This window comes from Ascaphus truei, chromosome 1 (genome assembly GCF_040206685.1).
Source record: "Ascaphus truei isolate aAscTru1 chromosome 1, aAscTru1.hap1, whole genome shotgun sequence".
Classification (NCBI taxonomy): Eukaryota; Metazoa; Chordata; class Amphibia; order Anura; family Ascaphidae; genus Ascaphus; species Ascaphus truei.
Window position 1 is genome coordinate 103,333,314 of NC_134483.1, and position 23,723 is coordinate 103,357,036.

Sequence of the window (23,723 nt, forward strand, 5' to 3'; positions counted from 1 at the left end):
TACCCTTATGTGCCAGAACCCTTGATGCAGGAAATTGAGGATGGGAGAGATGCATGGCTAAGGGAAACCATAGAAGAGTATATCATGAATGTCAGGTGGGTACGCTGGGTACAAGACAGAGGAGCGGATCACACAGTTGATGAGGGTGTGGAGTGTTGGGTGCAACATTTATATGCACCGGATAGAATACAGGCCAGAAAGTGGGCCGCCTAGAGAGCATAGTGTGACAGTTAAGGATATAACTGGTAGGGAGGTGCAGAAGCCAGACCCAGAATGTAGCCATGTATAAAAATGGTATACTGTTCTTTCTCATGCTGGCAGTAAACCTGGTAAGTATGCAGGATTGCCAGCATCAATCATGGAGGTTTGCCCTCACACCCTGGTGAGGTGTCACATGTACACAAGGGGAGTGGTAACATGCTCTGTGTCCACTGTTAGTGACACAAGAGGTGTGGCTGTTTTCTGAGTCTATATAAGACACAGCACTGCCTAAAGTTAGAGGTTCTGTAGTGTTGGAGAGTGTTAATCAAGGGATCCGTTATGATCCAGTTCTGGAGGTCTGCAGCAGTTAAGGCTGTCAGATATAATTGGTAGTTATCTACACTGTGATCAGGGACCTGACACAGGGGGTGATCTCCCTGAGGGGAGAGGTGATCCCACTTCATTGGGAGGAAAGGAACTTCTGAAGGGATGTACCACATGGAAATGAGCGGCTAGGACGACCGCTGTGAGGGGCAGTCTGCCTAAAGATTCCAATAAAGATGCCCAGTTTCCCAAGACCCTTGCTGTGTGGGAGTGGAGTTATTGCACAGAAGGAGACACCACAGAGGAGGTCCTCATCAGACACATCCCCCTGCGGCCACAGAGATCCTGATGAGGTGGAAGCGCTGCATCAGATGTGAGTAGGACTCAATCCCCACTACCTCAGATGCCTGTCATGCTGATATCCCCATACCAACCCAGCGGGAGACTCAGGAGTCCTGTAAGCTAGCAGGTGCACCACACAACATACTGACATGTAATGGGGCCAGTAGACCACAGGGGCCAATGTGAGATTGGGTGGGCTAGGAAAAACCGTTACATATATATATATACCCTGAACAATCACCTCTTTGATCACATAGACCAATTAATGCAATAAAGTTTCACTTCTGTGCGTAGTTGAGATTTCTATGGCATAGAATCATATATGAGACTAATACATTACAATAATATACTTTGAAATAAAATGAAAATAGAATCTCGACGGTCTATTTTTGGGCTTCCTACAGTATTATTAATTTTTAGTTATTGGTTGTTTATATTTTTATGTAGATTTGTTATAAGAAACCATATGTCTAGTCTATGTACATTATAACTCCCCTTAAGGATCTCACACAATATACATATACATGATGAACAGAGATATACAACCTAAGGAATATAAATACTAAATCAAAAATGTCTCATATTAAAAGTCATATATTTATATTTATAGTGATGGTAATTTTTTTCATATCCCGTATTTTTATACAGAGAAATTAACTTATATGTCCCTGACATATAGTATTCGTTAACAGTGGCAGATCATAATTACAAATGAAATGACATAAGAAAAAATGAGTGATTCCTATTTTCAAACATAAATATTGCAATTATTTTATAAACATCGACTACTAAATTATTACAAACAGGAGACGAAAAATTGGGGAAAAAGGTTAGAAATGTCTCAGAAAACTAGATAGGGAAAATTCTATAGTTTATACACTGTATCCTCTGTCTCACCTCAAATGGGGGTGTATGCTCATAGCATGCTAGCTTGTCATTTAGCTTATAATAGTGTCTCATTTAACTTATGATAATGAACAGCCAGAGCACTTTTTTTCTAGAAGTTATTCTACATGTATTGTTTACACTTTTCTGTTGGGACCATACATTAATTAGTTACCCGAGATCCAAATTCAATAGTCTAAAGTGATATACAGTGGTGTAAAAAAGAAAGTACACCCTCTTTGAATTCTATGGTTTTACATATCAGGACATAATAACAATCATCTGTTCCTTAGCAGGTCTTAAAATTAGATAAATACAACCTCAGATGAACAACAACACATGACATATTATACCGTGTCATGATTTATTTAACAAACATAAAGCCAAAATGGAGAAGCCATGTGTGAAAACCTAAGTATACCTTATGATTCAATAGCTTGTAGAACCACCTTTAGCAGCAATAACTTGAAGTAATCGTTTTCTGTATGACTTTATCCGTCTCTCACATCGTTGTGGAGGAATTTTGGCCCACTCTTCTTTAGAACGTTGCTTCAGTTCATTGAGGTTTGTGGGCATTAAAACCAGCATTAACAGGAACAGCAGGTAAGTGTTAGACCAGCAGTAACAAGGGCCTGAATAGATGATGATACAGGAGAAATCCCACTCGAGTTGATGTTCATAGAAGACAAGGAGAGACCATGGTGTAGATAGAAGGTATCAAATTTATAAATTAAAAGCATATAAGAAATGTACTCACAATAAGTACATATGTTATGTACACATAAGGGTTTACTTGAGGCAGTGGAGTGCGGGAACAGATGGTATGCTTGCGGCTTCACTTCCAAGAGACTCCCGTCGGATCGCGATGGATGGCGTCTGATGTCATGTCCGGTTAGGGACTGACGGCTTCCGGTAAGGCAAACAAGGAAGCGGGCGGCAAGACAGCACGGCAGACTCAGCGCCTACAGTTCTGGAACAGCTGTGGAAGGGTCTACGCGTTTCGCTGTGCTCACGACAGCTTCCTCAGGAGTAAGGCCCAACTACCCACACACCTCGCAGGGCTATAATCCCACACCCTGTACCCCACACCGTGTCCACAGTACCCCAAAGTCCCAAGTGTTCTGCAACCCACCCCTTAGGCGTGATCAGTGCCTGTTTGATACCGGTAATGGTGGTGCACTTGGTGACAGTACCTGCCGGGTGTGTCCACACCCGGTATGATGAAACTTCACAAAGGATCCGCTGATCCCACAATGAAACCGCCTCCGCGTGGGGTGATATCCCGCCGGACACTCCCACCATGAATACAGTCTCTTTCCTGAAGATATCTGTTCCCAGACCAAACTTGTCAGGCCACGTGCACACAGCTGTGTCCCTGACTGTATTAGAATACACCTGACTGCTAAGGGGATCCGTTCCCTATCTAGGGCATGTCCCTGTAGCAGCTCCAACCTTTCAATGACTGGGGCCTAGCTGGGCCATAGGGGATTACGGGCCTAGTGCACTGGGTCCCTGACCCCTGCACACACAACCTCCCCTGTCTCACTCCCAGCTTCAACTCCTAACTGACTCTGCACACAACAATGTATCTATATCCTGCTACAGAGAATCCTAGAGCCCTGTTGGCTGTAATGAGTCAACTGTGCTCCAGCCCCTTGGGCTGCTGGTAGTTGTAGTCTTTTAGAGAGCTCTTTGCTATGGGGGCCGCGTGCGCGATCTCTACTGCGCATGTCTGATGCTGTAATGGCCACCACTACTCTTAACTGAGCATTCGCAACTTCCAAGAGATCCTGCACACTTGTAATGGCCACCGCTACCCTTGCCAACCTCCTCACATTGCATTGCACAGGCGCGAACTCCCGCACCAACCTCAACATGGCCGCCGAACACCTTCTGCGCATGCGCGACACTCCGCGCATGCGCAGATACACCAAACATGGTGGCGCCCTGGTGACGCGCTCACCCCCACAGCGCACCCACGAAGCTGGAGGTAAGGGGGAAGAGAACCGGGAGTCAGGGGGACCGCAGGGACCCTGGCAACATATACAATACATGTTTTTTTCGACTCAATGACTGCAAGGTTCCCAAATCCTGTGGCTGCAAAACAAGCCCAAATCATCACTCTGCACCACCGTGCTTGACAGTTGGTATGAGGTGTTTGTGCTGATATGCTGTGTTTGGTTTTCGCCAAACGTGGTGCTGTGCATTATGGCCAAACATCTCCACTTTGGTCTCCTGTCCAAAGGACAGTGTTCCAAAAGTCTTGTGGTTTGTTCAGATGCAACTTTGCAAACCTAAGCCGTGCTGCCATGTTCTTTTTAGAGAGAAGAGGCTTTCTCCTGGCAACCCTTCCAAACAAACCATACTTGCTCAGCCTTTTTCTAATTGTACTGTCATGAACTTTAACATTTAACATGCTAACTGAGGCCGGTAGAGTCTGAGATGTAACTCTTGGGTTTTATGCAATTTCTCTGAGCATTGCACAGTCTGAACTTGGGGTGAATTTGCTGGGACGTCCACTTCTGGGAAGATTGGCAACTGTCTTGAATGTTTTCCCCTTTTGAATAATCTTTCTGACTGTGGAATGATGGACTTAAAATTGTTTGGAAATGGCCTTACAACCCTCCCCAGATTGATGGGCAGCAACAATTGCTTCTCTAAGATCAGTGCTGATGTCTTTCCTCCTTGGCATTGTGTTAACACACACCTGAATGCTCCAGACAGCAAACTGCTAAACTTCGGCTTTTATAGAGGTGGTCACACTTGCTGATGATCAATTAATCAAGGGCATTGATTAGCAGCACCTGTCTGCTACTTAGCATCTTAATTCCTATGGAAGCAGTAAGGGTGTACTTAGTTTTTCACACATGGCTTCTCCATTTTGGCTTTATTTTTGTTAAATAAATCATGACACAGTGTAATATCATGTGTTGTTCTTCATCTGAGGTTGTATTTACCTAATTTTAAGACATGCTAAGGAACAGATGATTGTTATTATGTCCTGATATGTAAAACCATAGAATTCAAAGAGGGTGTACTTTCTTTTTTACACAACTGTAGCTTGTGAAAAAGGATACAGGGTGGGAATATGCGTGTAAGAAAAGGGAGGACAAAAGGTTCAAATGATCAACTGTATAGAGCAGGGGTGCGGGCGCAGGGGGGAAAGTTGGCACGGTAAATCTTCCATATATCTTATGTCTTGCAGAATATTTCACATTTCAAGTGGCTGCTATCCAGACATGGTCACATCTTCTTATTTGTATGTTTGTTGCTTTTATTGTGTTGTGAATACAAAACTAACTAAAAAAAACTCTCTACCAGCGCTTGATCCAAGTGATAGACTAATTGGTGTGATAACAACAATTGAGTGATTACAATGTGATTACATATGCAGCCAAGGGGGCAATAAACAATGGATTGTTCAAATCCAATACCATACAGATACAAATACAAAAAATGTCCCCGGCGCAAAGTGTGGTGATGATAATTACAGTACCATATCGAAAGACAGTCCTGTTTGAAAAGTCAGTCCTGGTAGTAGAATGATTCATCAACAATGTGAGGTAGATTTTCCTCTAGGCGTGTTCCCTTATGTTGTCTGCAATAACAGATAAAGAAAACACACCATTGCGCAGTATACAGACTCAATAGCCCCAACCTGAAGAGGAAAATCCCTACTTACAGGATATTTTCTTGTTCATTCGGGGGAGAGAATCTGTTCTTTGGCTCTCTTCCTCCACCTTGATCTCCACGGGCCCCTCGTGGTTCCTAAGGTGGCTCTCTTCAACTCGGTCTGCGTCGTCCCAGTAGCAGCATACACCGCAACAACCGTGGTTGGAGAAAATTGAAAGACAGCCTAGTGTACTCCGCAAATTTTATTTAACAATGTTAAAAAGCAGCGATGTTACACTCACATTTTGCGAGGGCAAACATGCCGCTCAAGAATGCCGTCCGCAGCCTGTGTCCACTCGATGGTGTGTTGTTCACGACATCGCGCGCCAACCGATGACGTCAGCGGCGCAGCGCCCGAAGTTCTCCCCACACCACGAGATGCAACGCAGGTGACAGCTTACAACGTGCACTGTACTAGGCTCCTCCTCTCTACGCGTTTCGTGACGCTACGTCACTTCCTCAGGAGAAGTAATTACAGTAATTACAGAAGTAATTTGTCAGTTGAACAAACGTGTTGACGCGTTCGAGATCCTGAGGAAGTGACGTAGCGTCACGAACAGATTCTCTCCCCCGAATGAACAAGAAAATATCCTGTAAGTAGGGATTTTCCTCTTCAGGTTGGGGCAATTGAGTCTGTATACTGCGCAATGGTGTGTTTTCTTTATCTGTTATTGCAGACAACATAAGGGAACACGCCTAGAGGAAAATCTACCTCACATTGTTGATGAATCATTCTACTACCAGGGACTGACTTTTCAAACAGGACTGTCTTTCGATATGGTACTGTAATTATCATCACCACACTTTGCGCCGGGGACATTTTTTGTACTTTTATTGTGTTGCATCTTGTAATTTAGTGTTTACTCCAGTTTATCCATTATCCTCTCTGGTTCATTATCTTATTTGCTAACATTTCTCTCTGTGTGCACCTTTTCCTGGATGGCTCTATTGGCCTCAGACATGACGCTTTGTGCAGAAGACACTCTAATCACCTGCTGCCTATTACAAAGTGTGTTGATGCAATTGTTGATAAAGCTGGTGTGCTCTTCCACATTGTAACAGATATTTCCACAGAGGTGTTGTGGAATCAAGGCAATCTCCCAGGGGAAACCACGTTACGTCTGAGCTAAGAAATCTTAACTGCCGATTAGTCATTTTAGTCCTTCAATACAACAACAATGAATGAAGCTTGGAGAGTGTTACATAGAACTGGGCCTTATTAAATAAGGTTTGATGCAATGTGATTGGCTGTTTCAAACCTAATTGAATGAGACCTTTGCCATGCAACTTCGCCCGAAACTAAATGCAATGTGATGTGATAAAAGCCAGGAGGTGTCATCATATTTATGAAGAATTTGCTATGCAGAAATATGGCTACAAACATCATCTTAATTGTATACAGTACACTTTCCTCATCAAACAGGTTTCTGTTTAATATGCAATATGTGTGTTTCTGTCTCCTCCACACAGTCATTACCCCGTGTTTTTCACATGGGACTCCATATTTGCATATTATTGTTAGATTCAAAGGTGTACATACTTTATAATACTGGTTTATATGAAAGTGAATATGCAAAAAGGAGGCAGCCACACTGGCTTAAGCATTAATTAATTTAATGTGTCATATAACGGACATTTCGGCAGTGAGATGCTTTATTCATTCCTTCATTCCTTCATTCCTTCATTCATTCTTAAGCCCATGTGCCTGCCTCCTTTTGGCATATTGGCTATCTCTGGGACCCTTGGATCTCCCTGGACACAGAGCACCAGCAGCTAAGTACCCCTCACTTACCTACTAATGAAGGCCTGCATTGCTTCTCTTTTATATGAAAGTGAACCATATTTTTTTTGCTAGAACTGTATTTAGTATTTGACTTTAGAAAGCTCAAAATATATTCAACTCAATTTTGTTCCCATGCGAGGAATTATTCTTAAAAGTACAGTCTCTCATAGTACTGAAATTAAAACATGACATAGGTATGCTTAAGGGGTTAAACTTTGGTAACTGATGTCTTTAAAAATGTGACTACTGTATGCTTAGTAAACTTTTTTCATTTTTTTACCCCTACTTATCACCATTAGAGATGGTCACTTGGCCTGGTGTTTTCTTTTTGCCTCTAAGTTTTTTTGTGTGCTGTGGTTTTGGCTATAGTGATTTTGTTTTGTTTTTCGATTATGGGGAAAATGTGAATATGATGAAAAATCAGAAAATCTGGAGCTTTTTTTTTATTTCCAAGTGTAGCCCCACTTTGGGGCTACTATTGAGTTAAGTGGTTAATGGCCCTAATTAGTTCACTGAGTGGGCTCCCGTGTTGTAATGTTGCTCTCCCCTCCCATGTGTAGAGTGACTTGGCAGGAAAGTAGCCACTCCCACTGTATGTTTGGTGATCAATTACATCACTATCAGGGTATATATAGCCAGTCCAAAGGTTGCAGAACCTAGGTTCCTCATAGTGGCAGTTGGAGGGCCTCATCAAGTCATGTAAATATGTTTTTGTGTATAAATAAGCTTGTCCTGTCCCCGTTCCTTGTTATATATGTAGCCCCCTGTAAACAGCACGGGCTATATATCTTTATCCTACTGTGATAAGTCCTGTTAAGGGCAGGCGCCAGTAGTAATCATGGGTTTTCCCCCTTCACGCCCTGCCCTGAGTGATAAATGCAGGCCCCTGATTCTGCTGCAGGCATGAGACAGAGGGGAGGTCCTGCTGACATCATGAGGGGTGGGGCTGACTCTATTTAGTAGCCAGTTCCTGTGAGGACGTGGGCTTGTTAGGGCTGTTGTTATGTGGAGTAGGAGGAGAGAAGATCTGTCCTGGGACCAAGAGAGAGAGACCACGGTCCTAGGAGTTTGCAGAGTGAGCAGAGCTAGAGTGGACCAATGCCTCTCACCCTACTGAGGGGGTGAGGGGGAGAATCTACCCCCACCCAGAGGATACCCTCTGAGGTGGGCATTGGGGGTATTGAGACCCCCCAGAGACCATCCTGCAGGAGTACAGTCTGGAGGAGAGGAGAGGAGGATGTCTGGTGTACGCTGGAGTGCCTTGGGCATATAACATGTCGTGTACTGCTGCTGCTGTGTGCCAGATAAGAGAATAAAGACACTGCTGATTTTACATAAGACTGTGTGATTCTGGAGCATTCACCCTGAGACCAGGGTTATTCTTCTATAAGGGTCCTACCCCACATCCCTGGGAAGTTATAGAAGATGGAGGCACTGCATCACTAGGAGAATGGAGGCAACTACCCCAGAAGCCTGGTCCTGTGTCCCCAACATCACCACGGGAAGCTCAGGCCCTCCTGTTACCGGCAGGTACGCACCACCAAAGCACATGTAGCCAGCCCTCACTACACCCTAGATATGCTATCTGTGTCTGGGGGGGGGAATATGGGTTACATATATTTAGGGAAAGTGCCCTATCCAGTTAGCATATGTAGTAATGACCTCAAATAGCTCAAGAAGAGGAAGCCTATGCCTAAGAAGGGTTCTCCACATAGGAGCTCTGGGGCATAGTCCGATCGGCCCCACAGGCTCAGTATGCCTTGAAGAGGTATTCAGTATACAGTACCGGGATATTGATCCTGACGGAAGAGGGGAAGTCCAGATCCCAAGGGGCCCAGTTAATGTGGAGCTATAGAAAGGGACAAGCGAACTGAAACAAAAGTGACCACGCCTACATACCTGCATAGCGTAACAAGACTGAGTTTCCTAGAAAAGCAACATTCAGTATAAACATGATTGTTGACTAGTCAATGTGTGTGGAAGGGAAGATGTGTAGAGTATTATCAACGGCTGTTAATAAAGCTCTTAGTGGACTATAAAAGTTCCTGGCGGCTTTCAATATTCCATTAGCATACCTACGCCCAGCCTGTACCTACCTAGCACCCTGACAAGGTATGAGAGACTGAGCAAAGCTATATACATAGTCAACTACTGTAAACTCCTTAAGAGCCGGGGAAGGAGGGTTACATAAGTATTTATGCCATTTGCAAACTATTTAGCAAAGAAAATTGATAATGATGATAATAATAATAATGTGGTTTCTAAAGACTTAGATGAACAATAAGTAAAGTTTGAGGAAGAATGTTCTGACGAGACGTGTATATATACTGTATATGTTGATATATGAAAGAACCATGTCACCTTACAGCTGTGCATCTTAAGCGGTTTTGCTGCATTGCTCTGATTTTATTTTCATATTTCTCTTTCTTTCCTGTGGATTGCATGAACTGTCACATACACATTTGATTATTTCAATCTCAGAGTCATCTCTGAAAAATTAAATTATATGAAAACATCTGAATCTTTAAATATTACATTATTTAAATATTAATATTTTCACATTGTGGTCCTGAGCTTTTGCTCTTTAATGCATCTAAAAATGTTGTTTTGTAGTAAATGTAAAAAAAATGCTGATCAAAAAAATTCACCCAGTTTAAAAAAAAGAATGAATGTTATTTAAAAAAGGGACTTATGTAGTGGATGTCTTTTCATTTCACCTGCACTACTAACCAAGATAGTAGGACCACCGAACCCTACACAGGATTTAAGACCCAACCAGAAACAAGAAATGCACACAAGTGTAATCATTTTAATTGAGCAAGGGAATATAATTAGACAAAAAATATCGATTTGTGAACATTTTCTCAGAATAGAATCACTTAAAATACTTAATTCATTTTATTATACATAATAAACTGATTTATCGTGTATACGTTTTGTAAAATGTTCCAACAGAACATCCTCAGTGGCTTTTTTTGTAGATATTACCTGTATTACCATGGTGGAGAAAGCAGGATACTTCACACCAGAGACTGGATGGTTGAGAAAGCGGTGTGAAGAGGAGGAATTTGGATTTAATCCACCTGAAGAGATATAGGCTTATATAAAATAAATGGCTTCTAGGATACTCAGTGGACAGGGCAGAGGTTTCATTAACAAGTGTAGCCATGCCATCTGTGGCTACAAGTCTGCTTCCCTCCTGGCAGTAAACCCTGGTACAAGCAGGTCTTGCCAGTAGTTGATATGGGGTTTTCCCCCTCCGATGAGCTGCATTTGAGTGACAGCGGGAGGTGGTGACATCACCCCTGGGCATGACCAATCATGGGACAGACCTGGTGCCTCCCTCCAGACAGTACTTAAGAGCAGTACTGCACCAAATTTAGCAGTGCCTTTCCTCACTTGAGGAAGGCAGGTCACACATTGGAGAGGCTGAGTATTGGGCCTTCTCCAGTCTTTTCCGTTTGGGGGAGAGTGAATGTGGACCATACCTCTGTCTCTGCTAGGGAGGCAGGGAAGAGCTACAATGGCTGCGGGTGCCCTTGGCCTGTAGTGATGGTCCATGGACCATCCTTCAGTGGTAGCTGAGAGTTACTGCATCTGGCAGAAGCCTGATTGTTACTGTGCTGTACAGAAGACAATAAACAGTTCCTGTTGTTATACCCCATGCCTGGTACGTGACCTTACTGGGGGGGAGAGGTAATAGTTCTACCGTGGGAGATCACCTTCAATTCCTGGAGCCTACGGCAGATGGAAGCGCTGCACTGCTAAAGAGATATGTAGGGTATGAACCCCAGAAGCCTAGTCCTGTGTCCCCACTACCCCCAGTGGATGACTCAGCCCTCCTGTTACCAACAGGTATCATGCACTACATGATCCGTAATGGCCACATCTCCAACCGGGTGGGGGAAACACCGTTACACAAGCATTTAGTCTACAATAGCCGAGTATAAATCCTACTGATCCCCCCACCTGCAAGAGGTCCCATTTTTAGTTTAGGTCTAGGCACCAAGTGTGATAATACAGTTAAAAACCATTTTAAAACAACAATTACTTACAAACTTCATAAAAAGGCAGTTAAGGCAAAACCTTAATTTAGACCCAAAGGTGCCTTGGTTTCCAACCTGTAAATCCATTTAGCTTCACATTTTAGCAGGGATTATCAAGATCTCCCTGTCTAATACCCAATGTGATATCAGTAATCCCCATGAGCATAATGTGATTAGAACTAGTCATGGTGTTAAGCCATATGTCTGGCAATTGGGGTATTGTTTCTGTTATGATGTCCCTGACATGCTCCAGAATCCTAACCAGTGATTCCTATCCCGTTTGCTATATATTGCTTCCCAAAAGATCAGGATAATAGGTAGATTACTGTGATAGTTCTACAGTTAATGTAATTATATATTTTAAATGTTTTGTCATTACTCATATTGGTAAACGTATTCCCTGTTTGTACAAACTGACATGCTTTTCAATGTCCACATTTGTATGAATCTATGACCCCCTGCTTAGTGGGACGATAGTGAAAAAACAAGTGTTATCTAAAGTGGCACTTAAACCAAATCAGTGCAATTCTTAAAACAAAAACAATATACTGTGATATTCGTGATTCTTTCAGTGGAAAAATCTCTATAGTGCAAGTGATTAGTATAAAACTAGTGAGGGGTGACAAAGTGAGAATATGACGTAAGGGGGGGGGTCTGACATAACAGCACTGGGATCTAAGCAACCATTTTAAGTCAGCATCCATTTTAGGTATTGTCTGTATGAAAGTTGGTATGGACGTTAGTTTAAAATACATTTTTTCTGCTGAAGTTCCAATTGATATTGAGCAGTTCACTTAAGCCACAAGACCTTGAACAGAAGAGGAAAGTGCCAATGTTATGAAAATATGAGACAGATAGGCACTTTCTTGCATTCCGAGGGGGGGTGAAGTTCTGTATGTAGAGTAAAAGTCACGGCTTGTATAAGGAATATTGCTGAATCATTTCATTTAGGCATCCCATAATGTTATTAACTCAATGTGTCCAAGTTCATATTTTGTTTACGTAGTTACGACACGCAACCTTGTATAGGGGGAGTGGGTTTAGTATTTTGTGTATAAATAAGGCCTGTATGCCACCATGTCGTTGGGAGAGTTTTATTTTGAAACTCTCCTCTGCGTGTGCACCGCACAAAGCAATAAACTTATTTGTCATTCTGCAAAATATATCCTCAGACTTGTGTTTTTTATTCACAACTTTCACAGGTGCTGTCAAAAAAAAGAATGATAAACGTAATACGTAATTTGCAGCTCAAACATCAAAATCCTATGTTTTTAGTAGTTCAGGTTTCGGGGAATGCAGATATATGAAAAAGAAAAACATAAAAAAATAGTGCAATATATCTCTGGTAATGTGTGAACTTGATTTTCAGAATCCAGCAGATTTTGTCCTCACAAACACCCAAACTTTAGTGCATATCCATACAGGCGCGACCGGCTGGGATTCAAGGCATTCATCTCCACTCCCGCACTTTTGGGTTGAATCCCCAGATGGCAGACAGGAGGCAGGCAGGCAGCACTGTGTTCAGCGTCCCACACAGGGATTTATGTTCCCATTCAGTGGGCGCTGAACACTTTTACTTATCTATAGATAAAAAGCTTTTATCAGTCTGCACTATTTGGCTTTTTCACCTTATTCCACGAAAAGTTACTACTGTACACCTGTGGATCTACTGGGTACAGATATAAGGACACTGCAAAGACACACCATTGCCACTGATGTTGGATATGCACTAAAGATTTGGGAATTTGTGATGACAAAATCTGCTGGATTCTGAAAATCAAGTTTACACATTACCAGAGATATATTGCACAATTTTTTTGTTTTTCTTTTTCATATATCTGCACTCCCCGAAACCTGGACTACATAGCGGAACGATAGCCTGATCTGAGATGTGACTATGCACCAGGATATCCCCAAGGTTTTCTGATCTTTGACTGGTCATAATTGGTCTGTCACCTAGAAAAGGAGAAAGGTCCCTGTCCTCCTGCAATAACGGCCAATGTTTTTTCAGAATATCTCTCAGTTGATGCCACTTTTAATTATATGTCCCTATAAAGTGTATCAAATCGTTAGATGTTTCTTATTTAATTCCATCAGTAACTTGATCCTCCTGTTTTGCAGCTTTTGCAGGCTTTATCAATACATCTATGGCTATACCCGCGCTCTTGTAATATTTGCTTAATTTTTATGGCCTCCACCTCAAAATATTCATCAATTGAACAATTTCTCCTAATCCTCAGGAATTGTCCGACAGGCACTCCATTAATTTGTGGGACAGGTGATGGTTGTTAGCCTAGAGAAGGTAGCAGTCTCCTTGTTATACGTAGTAGTGGTTATATTACCCCCATCATCGCAACGGAAACACAGATCTAAAAAACTAATACAGTGGGAATTACTTTCCATTGTAACTTTTAGATTTAGCTGACCAGTGTTTAATTTTGCAACAAACTCTTGCAAAATATCTAATCCATCATCCCATAACAGGATATTATCAGTGTACATTAGATCCCTAATTGTATATGATTAGTGTATATTAACATTATCTCCTGAAAACAAAACATGGTTCCCACCAATCTAAACAAAGATTGGCATAAGTTGGCGCACAGGACGCCCCCTTTGCCATGCCTCCCATTTGCAAATAGAACTTGCCATTGAACGTGAAATAGTTATGCTTCAAGACATACTGCCATGTTAATACTACTAGTTTCTTTTCCCCCTTTTGCACAACCATTGTCCCATGCTCTGAATTATATGATGACATTTAGGGCTGGCATACAGGCTCACTGAGTGACTAAGTGTTATAAATTCTTGTTACAAGGGTATTGTTCAGGGATTAAAGGGATCGTGTTCCCTTTACTGGTTTGCAAACCATTAAAGTTATGTATATGTTATTATGTGTATGATCATTCTCTGACTTTCTGCTACAGCACTTGATTCCCCCTCAGCACTTTATACTGTGATATTACCAAGAGTTATAAAGTCACATTACAAGTGTGATGAAATATTAGTATCACATTACAAGTCAACACTTTGTGTTTTTTTTTTTTAATCAGGCTGTGTTTCTCTGTATTGGTCACATTGCCATATGTGGATATTTTTGTATTGTGTTGTGTGGTGATTTCATGTTTAATAAATAGTACAACAAGGAGTGCACTGTTAGGAATACTTTTTTCTTGATTTTTCATTATCTTGTTATTCCATCTGCACCATCTTTAAATAGGTTGATTTGAGTACTAGTAATACGCTGTGCTAGAATGTCTGCAATTAACTCATGAGCAGGGCTTTAAAAGGCAGGTAGTTGCTCCCTGTCAGGATTTCCAGGTCCTCCCAAGAGGCACGGTCACATTTCTCAGGGTAATACCTGGGAACCTAATAGAATACCACCTGTTCCAGAACCTGCAGAGACAAGTCGAGAGGCTGTGGGCACTGCCCAGGGAGATTTGACTTGGTACTGCAGAACTCTGCAGCAGCGAATGAGGTGAGCCAGGAGACAAGAGATGGACTTACATCGGTAAGGACCATCTAGACTGGTTTTGCTTCACTGCCTGTGAATCAATTATCCCTGATTAAGCAGAGTTTTATTTAACCGGTAAGCGTGGTAGTCATCCAGGATAGTTAGGGGTCAAAATGTATACTGTATCTAGCCAGTGATCAGAAACAGCTTGTTTGCCTTATTTGTTTATTTTCTGAATGCACACAATATATAGATATAAGCACCCAACCTAAAGCTTTCATGTTTTTCTTACCCTAGAAGACCGTGATAAAAAGGCCCTCAACAAAAGTGATGTGACAACATATAAACTGTATATATATATATATATATATATATATATATATATATATATATATATATATATATATATATATATATATATATATATATTGCTCAGTCTTCTGTGAATACTAATTTCCTGGCCTCAAAACACTGTAATAAGTGGGCAGTGTTAGCAGTAGACTCTGCTGGGCATGTTATATTGTTCATTGTGCAAGTTCAATAAAGTTCAGGACTAGCCTGTGTTTGTAAGGGGGGTCTATGACAGTGACTAGGCCAGCTTACAAGCCACCCCCCCCGGGAAGGAGGGGGGTTCTTATATGTAGTGTAGTCAGGGTGAGTAAGTGGTTCTGGGAGAGACATCAGAGTGTGCAGACACTGAAGAGAGTTCTCCTGCTAGAGGAGTGTACGGAGGCCTAGTCCCAAAGGGGATAGGGTACTAATGGTATGTGATCCAGTGCATGTATCTTCCTGCTCAATAAACCTCAGTCATACCAACACCTAGTGTTGTATTTGAAGCATGGCTATAGATTACAGAAGAAGTGTCCATGAGGTGCAGCCTGAAACCTCAGGATCCTCTTGGACTGGAGGTGCTGATACCTAGAGAAACACAGTGAAACTATCCTGATGTCCTCCCCACAACATCGCAGAGATCTCCTGCCTCCTGTTTACCAACCAGGTATAAAACAGCAGCCACAGACTACACTGATAGCAGCACATTTCCCAGAGGGTGGGGGAAAGATTGCTACATATATAAACACTTTCTTCCCACAGAACACTTTTAGATGATCGTATTATTTTTTACTTTCAATAGTCTTTTTATTAGGTTTTCCAATAGTAATATTAACAGACATCAAAATAATACGGAAAATAAAGTATATCATACATGTAGCCCTGGTAAGAAATGGGGCTATAGTTATATCGTCCTCCTGGTATAATCCCTGGTAACGGCAGGTTGCCAGGAGTTATCATGGGTTTCCCCCACTTCAAGCACTGGCCCTCAGTGGTGGAGGTAGGTCACCTGACCCTGTGTCAAAGCAAGAGACACAGGGGCGGTGCCTGCTGAGATCATAAAAGAGCAGTGCATTTCCTATTTAAGTGTGTTCTGTCAGTCTGACAGTAGTTATAGTGAGTTAGTGAGGAGAGGAGTGATCAGCTCATGAGTAGAGCTGATATAGCTGTAGGTAGTGAGGTGGACCAAATACCTCTCACCCTGCTTAGGGTGTGAGGGAAGAGATAGCCCCACTCTGGATGCCCTTTGGGTCCAGAGTGGTGGCAGGGACATCACAAGGGAGAACAGTCAGTGGACTGTGCATCAACTGTACCTGTCGGCTGCTGCTGCTGCTGCTGCTGCCCAAGAGAATAAAGAGACTGCTGCTTTTGAAAGATAATCCTTGCGTGAGACTGGAATCTCCCATCCCTGTGGAGAATCTCTGTGGTAAGGATTCCACCCTGCATACCTGGGGCTTACTATACTGTAGATGTAGGCGCTGCACCATTGAACAAAGACGAAGGCATCCATCCCAGTAACCTGTTCCTGTTGTCCCCCATGTCATCGCGGGAGACTCAGGCCCTCCTGTTGCCAGCAGTTATGCACCACACAGAGACATCTAGCCAGACCCCAGAACATGTTAGGGGACCTGATCTGTGATTAGGGGGGAAGAGGGGCTAGATTTGGAGGTGCTGCTGAGATAAACAGTACAGGTTTTCAGCAAAGCAGAGCTGAAAGTAATATGTACACTTTCAGAGCAAGTGCTGCAGAAGGATGGGCATTTTTGGAGACTAGGGGTAGTCAGGAGAGACAGTCCTCTCGCACAGTACACCCTAGGTGCTCAAGGAGGGTGATGTAAATTTGGATAAAGTGGCTATAGCTGTTCTAGTCCCTTGAGGCAGATAGTATAGGATTCCTGTGGGGGGGTAGCCTGTTAACTAGGTCAGGGACTTCAGCATAGGGTCTGCACTATGAGGGGCCAAAAGAAGGTTGACGCCCAGTACATAGGAATGTCAAGTACACTAGCCAGTATCCAGAAAACACACCACAGAGTGCTTTTAATGAACCATCAGCGAGTGCGGTGTACAGGGAGAGAGTTCTGCTTAGCCTGGGGTATGCCCTGCGTTATATTCATTGGTTAGAGCACCATTAAGTGTAGTAAGTGTCTAGGAACGAGTTACACCATAGACACTGAGAGTAGCGCTATCGTGTGGTTAGAGGGCTCACTAAAGATGGCGGCGAGAGATACATGTGCTCTGCGGGGCATAGAGGAGGTTAAAATGCGTCATTCACTGCAATGCGGGTTGCAGCCGATCCAAAATGGCGACTCCCGCCAAGCCTAGATCGCGCACGTGCTGCGTGCAAGCAGGCTCTAATAGAAATGTGGCGAGAGATGTGCAGGGGTTTGGCGCCAAACCCACATCCCAAGCCAAAAGAAGGGAGCGGCGCGAAAGCCGAAGCCACACCCACCTGTGCAGTGATTGGCTGACGGACGAAGCCACGTCACACAAAGAGAGAGAGTGTCCCTCCTCTTGTTTCCACCAGAGGGAGGGGGCACACTGAGAACCAATCCAACAGTCCTCCCCAGCGGGAGGGACAGGAAGTGAGGCTGAGGAACTTCACTTCTGCTTGACTGGTGAAGGAGAAGGAGCTAAGTGCGAAACCAGCAAGCTGAGCGAATCAACCCCCGCGCAAAAGATGGCTGACCTAAGTTATCATGGGTTTCCCCCACTTCAAGCACTGGCCCTGAGTGGTGGAGGTAGGTCACCTGACCCTGTGTCAAAGCAAGAGACACAGGGGCGGTGCCTGCTGAGATCTTAAAAGAGCAGTGCATTTCCTATTTAAGTGTGTTCTGTCAGTCTGACAGTAGTTATAGTGAGTTAGTGAGGAGAGGAGTGATCAGCTTATGAGTAGAGCTGATATAGCTGTAGTTAGTGAGGTGGACCAAATACCTCTCACCCTGCTTAGGGGGTGAGGGAAGAGCTAGCCCCACTCTGGATGCCCTTTGGGTCCAGAGTTGCGGCACGGACATCACAAGGGAGAACAGTCAGTGGACTGTGCATCAACTGTACCTGTCGGCTGCTGCTGCTGCTGCTGCCCAAGAGAATAAAGAGACTGCTGCTTTTGAAAGATAATCCTTATGTGAGACTGGAATCTCTCATCCCTGTGGGGAATCTCTGTGGTAAGGATTCCACCCTGCATACCTTGGGCTTACTATAGATGGAGGCGCTGCACCATTGAACAAAGACGAAAGCATCCACCCCAGTAACCTGTTCCTGCTGTCCCCCATGTCATCGTGGGAGACTCAGGCCCTCCTGTTGCCAGCAGGTATGCACCACACAGAGACATCTAGCCTGACCCCAGAACACCTTAGCGGACCTTATCTGCGATTAGGGGGGGGAAGAGGGGTTAGAAACATAATAAAATAAAGTAAATTAAAGCATAATACTGATCAGTCAAAACAGATTACAGATGGTAAATCATAAATGATAATTTAGCATCTGCTAGTATAACTTCAATAATAAATGAGTGTTTTCTTTCTCCATTCCCTCTTACTACCTCAGAGTCCACAAATTCCTTGGATCAGGACTTCTGTCTTATACTAATAATAACTTCCTTCCTATACTTATGTAGCCCCTTCATCCCCACTCTCTGTGAGATTGGGTCACTACCTGTATGTTCCATGGTGCTGTGCATACCTTTTGGTAATCCAGGAGGCTCTGAGGTGCTCTGCTATGGTGTGGGGAGAATCAGGACAGGCTGTTAGGATACTTCATTCTTTGGCAGCGCCTCCAGTCAGCATGGATCCTGGAACTTGTTCAGGATGGTCCATAATGACACTATGTTCTCTCCAGGCAGTAAACCACACCTTGTTATGATTCAACCGGTATTTATTGCACTCAACAGAGTTACAGCATGCTTTGCTTCCCCTGGAAGGTTACCTTAGGGCTTGAGGCCCATCTAGGTTCCCTTCTGGTACTCCACCTGTATCCCCTTGTGGGATACAGGGTAGTTGGTGTCCACTCCACAGGGGGAGGAAAGAGACACACTGATTTCTGGGAGAATGCCAGTATATATATATACCTTGGGGTTGGGCTTGTAACCCTGCCCCATAACAGGGCAGGTCTGATAGTGAAACAAAAATATATTCTATTCTGCTCTCCTAATACACTTTTAGGTAATTAACCATGGTGCAGTGTAGGTAAATATAATTTGTATAACAATATGACCCCAAAGGATCGAAAAGACCCTACTAGATTGCACTCTATCTGGATGTCGCAGTAGTGTATTTGGGCTAATAACCAATAACCAATAAGGTTAAATACAATTAATTTACCCACTATTTTCTGTACGACAGGAAATTCCTACACTCCACTACTGGGATTTTTAAGTTATTTTAACACTTATCTCACTAATGTCACATATATTTTTTGGATGTAATAAAATGTTATTGTTTTGGTTTTTAAATAGACCCTACTCCTTGGAAAGCATCTAAGTAGCTTTACCATTCATACTATTATCAGTATACTCATACAACCATAGAGTGCAATCTAGTAGGGTCTTTTCGATCCTTTGGGGTCATATTATTATACAGGTCTGATACTGACAGGAGTCCCATCAACCTCATGTAACCCAGCCAGTATACTCCCCCAGGCTGACACTCTCAGGCTGTTGCTAGGCCCGCCCCTGGATACAGTAAATATATCATGGGCTGCAATAGCACACTAGGCCTTCATGAGGACTTAACCCCAGTGCCTATCTCAAGAAGGCCTTATACTGTTAGGGACCAGAGAAAAAAGGTAGTGGCTGAAGGCTAGGCTACACATTATCCTAGTAGGTTGGTTGTCTCTGGCCTGCAAGCAGTTAAGGTTGTAATGGCCACCGAGGTAGTATTTTCAAAGATCTTTGTTATGCAGGCCCATTGCTCTTCTGGTATTGACAAGGTATTTTTACCATTCTTTAAGGAATGTTTATGCACCTTTTTCAATGTCTGAGAACATTTCTACAGCTACAGCCTATTACCACCAATATCACTGACTTAAGTTCCTCTATTCTTGGAATGTTGGATTTGATCCAATATTTCAATATTAACTTTTGACTATTGCAAAAAACAGGATTGCCACTTGTGGGACACAGATTTCTATCTCATTTTGCCAGTCCGTCACGTTCCCTAATAAGATAGCCTTGCATGATTGACTAGCTTCAGATCTAAATACTTGTTAATGACTTCATTAACTTTTCCCCAAAATCTCATAATTTTTGTGCATTTGCATGAAAAGTGTATAAAATCAGCCCTTTGGAGATGCCATTTCATACAGAGTTCTTCTCAGTTACTTGTGGTTAGTGCCTTTTGCCACAGTGAGAAGTCCTGTATGCCCTGTTTATGCACTTAGTATGAATCTCCTGTAAGTTAGCACTTTGCAGAGTTCTGATATTATTTTTTACATCCTGTAGTTACTACAGACCAATTATCTAAATCAGGGAATTCGTTTTTCCCCATGAAGAATTTATTTTCCCCATTTTTTTCTCCTATCTTTCAGAAACCAATGAATTATATAGAAGTTGAATCCTAAACTTATATTGAGATGTGTATTCTAGAGCACAATCTATTTCACTAACTTCCAATATGAGTGGGTACTTAGTCAATATCTCCCACACTTAGTGTCGAACTTGGAGATATGTACAGTATGCAAGTGTTCATTTGGTAAATCAACTTTAGTCTTAATTAGCGTAATTTTTTTAGGAGCTTTGGTTTTTTTTCTATAAGTGATGTGTAGTTCATTGCATATAACACAGTCAGGTTTGGGAATAAAAAGATGCTCAGGTATTTTATTTTCTGTTGTGTAACTTTAAATGGTGATACAATTAAACCCCTGAATTTGATTATAATATTGTTATCGTTTAAATTGTAATAGCTTTGACTTTAACATTAATTGTATACCCCATAAAGGTGCTAAACATTTCAATGATTTTGCCAATTTCTGGTGGGAATGTTTTTGGGTCTGCCATAAATAACATCTGCGAACATCACTAATTTCTCCTCCCCATTGCCTATCATAATAGCCTTCAATTTTGTTGCATCTCTTAATTTAATTGCCGAAGGTTCAAGTACTAATGCAAATATTAAAGGTGATAGCAGGCAGCCATGCCTGGTCCCTATACAAATCTCTATAATTTCTGAGACATTACCATTTGCTATAACTGAAGTCTGAGGTGAGGTATATATAATTTAATTAGTTTCTGAAAGTTTCCTATTATGCCATATTTATCCAGTACCTGAAATAAATTATCCCAATCAACTATGGCAAAAACTTTTTCAGCATCTAAGCTTAATATAAAAGGTGCCAGGGCCATTTTGTGCAACTTTTATTTTTGTATTGTGAAAAGTACTTCCCTTATATTAGAAATTGAGTTTCTACCCATAATAAATCCCATTTGATCAGGTGATATTATAGTGGACAATATCATTTTCAGTGTTTCTGCCATTATCTTTCTTAGATGCTTGTAATCTACGTCTAACAATAATATAGGTCTGTATGATGCTGGATTTGTCTCATCTCTCCCTGGATTAGCAATACTTTTATGTAGGCCAAGTTGAAATCTTTTGTGACCTTTTCATTTTGTAAGATCTTATTATACAATGTGGTTAATATGGGGAAACTTCTTTTTATAATATATTCTAAATCAAACAGGACTACCCAATCGCTAGAAAGATCAAAGATCACAACTAAAATAGGTGCACGTGTATATAAGAAATCCTTAGTTCCTCAATGATACACAAAACACAAGTGTCCTCAGCATGCAAGACAAGAATGTAGTCTCACAGGGGTACCAATATACTCCCAAAAATAGCATATTATGGTAATAAATAAGAAAAATATTTAATTAACAGCATGAATAAAAAATAATTATAGTGGAAAGTACAACACATCCAGCCAATTATAGTCAAAACAATCAAATAATGGAATAAGGCAACCAAGTGAAAAAACATAAGGTACTTATCTACCACTTGAACAGATAGTCAGAGAGCAGAGGCAAATGCGCATAAGGAATGATGTAGTATTAGTAGCCAATAGCTGGAAAAAACAGCACAAACAAGGGCTAAGTGCTAGGACCAACAGGAAGGGAAAAGAGGCTCACGAATAATAGGGGCAAGAAGAAGAAGAACAATAATACAAATGTAATGGGTATTCCCTCTGGCCTGATCCACCCAATCTCATGTTGGCCCCTGTGGTCTAACCAGTCCCCATTACATGGTCGTGTCTGGTGGTACACCTATAGGCAACAGGACTCCTGAGTCTCCCGCATGATGGTATTCAGGGATTGTCAACCCAGACAGGTAGCTGAGGTAGTGTGTGTGAGTCCTACCTATATCACGTGCAGCACCTCCACCTCATCAGGATCTATGCGTCCGCAGGGAGAGGGTCCTGATGAGGAACTACTTCTTGGTGGTGCCTTCCACTGGAGAGTAACTTCACACTCACTCAGTGGGGGTATCTTTGAACAGGGCATCTTTATTGATCTCGTATGGCCAAGCTGCCCTTCACAGCCAGCTGTCTCAGCCGCACATATTGCTTTGCTGTCCCTTTGACAGGTACGCCCTCCCAATGGAGTGGGATCCCCTCTCCCCGTAGGGAGATCACCCCTGTGCCAGGTCCCTGGACACAGTGTGGCTCTTATAAAGTTAGATGTAGAAATGGACCACTAGTTACAGCACTAGTGGATCCTTTATTCCCAACGCACTCCAACAACTCAGGAACAACACTAACTTTGGGCAGTGCTGTGCCTTATATACTTCAAGAACTGTCACAGCTCTGATGTCACTAACTGTGGACTTAGAGGATGTAGCCACTCCCATCCATACATAGGGCACCTCACCAGGGTGTGAGGGCAAACCTCTATGATTACTACTGGCATCCCTGTAACTTACCAGGTTTACTGCAAGCAGGAGAAGAAACTGCAAACCATTTCATAGCATGGCTACAATCTCCTCCTGGTGAATCCCCACCGCCCCGGCTTGGACCTAAATTTGGTGTACCTTTTTCCTGGAAGCACTGTGAAATGGAACACATAATTAATCAAAACACATTTCTGTTTTCATAATTATCAACGGTATAACGCTCACTGACCAGCAAAAATTTGTCCCTGAAGAAGCTCCTTTGCTGGAGGGAAACGCGCGTTGGACGCGCAATGTTGTCAGTCTCCTACTTGAAGCTGTTTCAATGTAGTGTCTGCAGTCTCCTGGTTCTAACTGTGTAGACTCCAGTAGTTAGTTATTTATTTATCTCTTTAATATCTCTTTAATTTCATAGTGAGTGTGCCTGCTTTTCCTTGCTATCTATGTGAGGCGTTCTCACAGTTCATTACTGTAAATTCACCTTAGTACTGCTGTGTCTGACAGTTTTATGATGCAGTGTATGTACTATCATTATCACTGCATGTGCCAGCTTTATCACTCAAGCACTCTTATCTTAACACACTAAAGTCTCCATTATAGTGTGCAGCGCTGGTTAATTTAGCAAGGGTGCTGGATATTTAATCCATTGGCCACTCACTTGTGTACATCTATATACTTCTATCACTGGGTCTCACCGTTGCTCCAGAGGGGATAATACCCTGACTCTTAGCATCCTATGTCCTCTATATCCCACCAACATTAAGTGGTTAACTGGTATAGTATGATTTTGTAACTGACGACATGGTTTA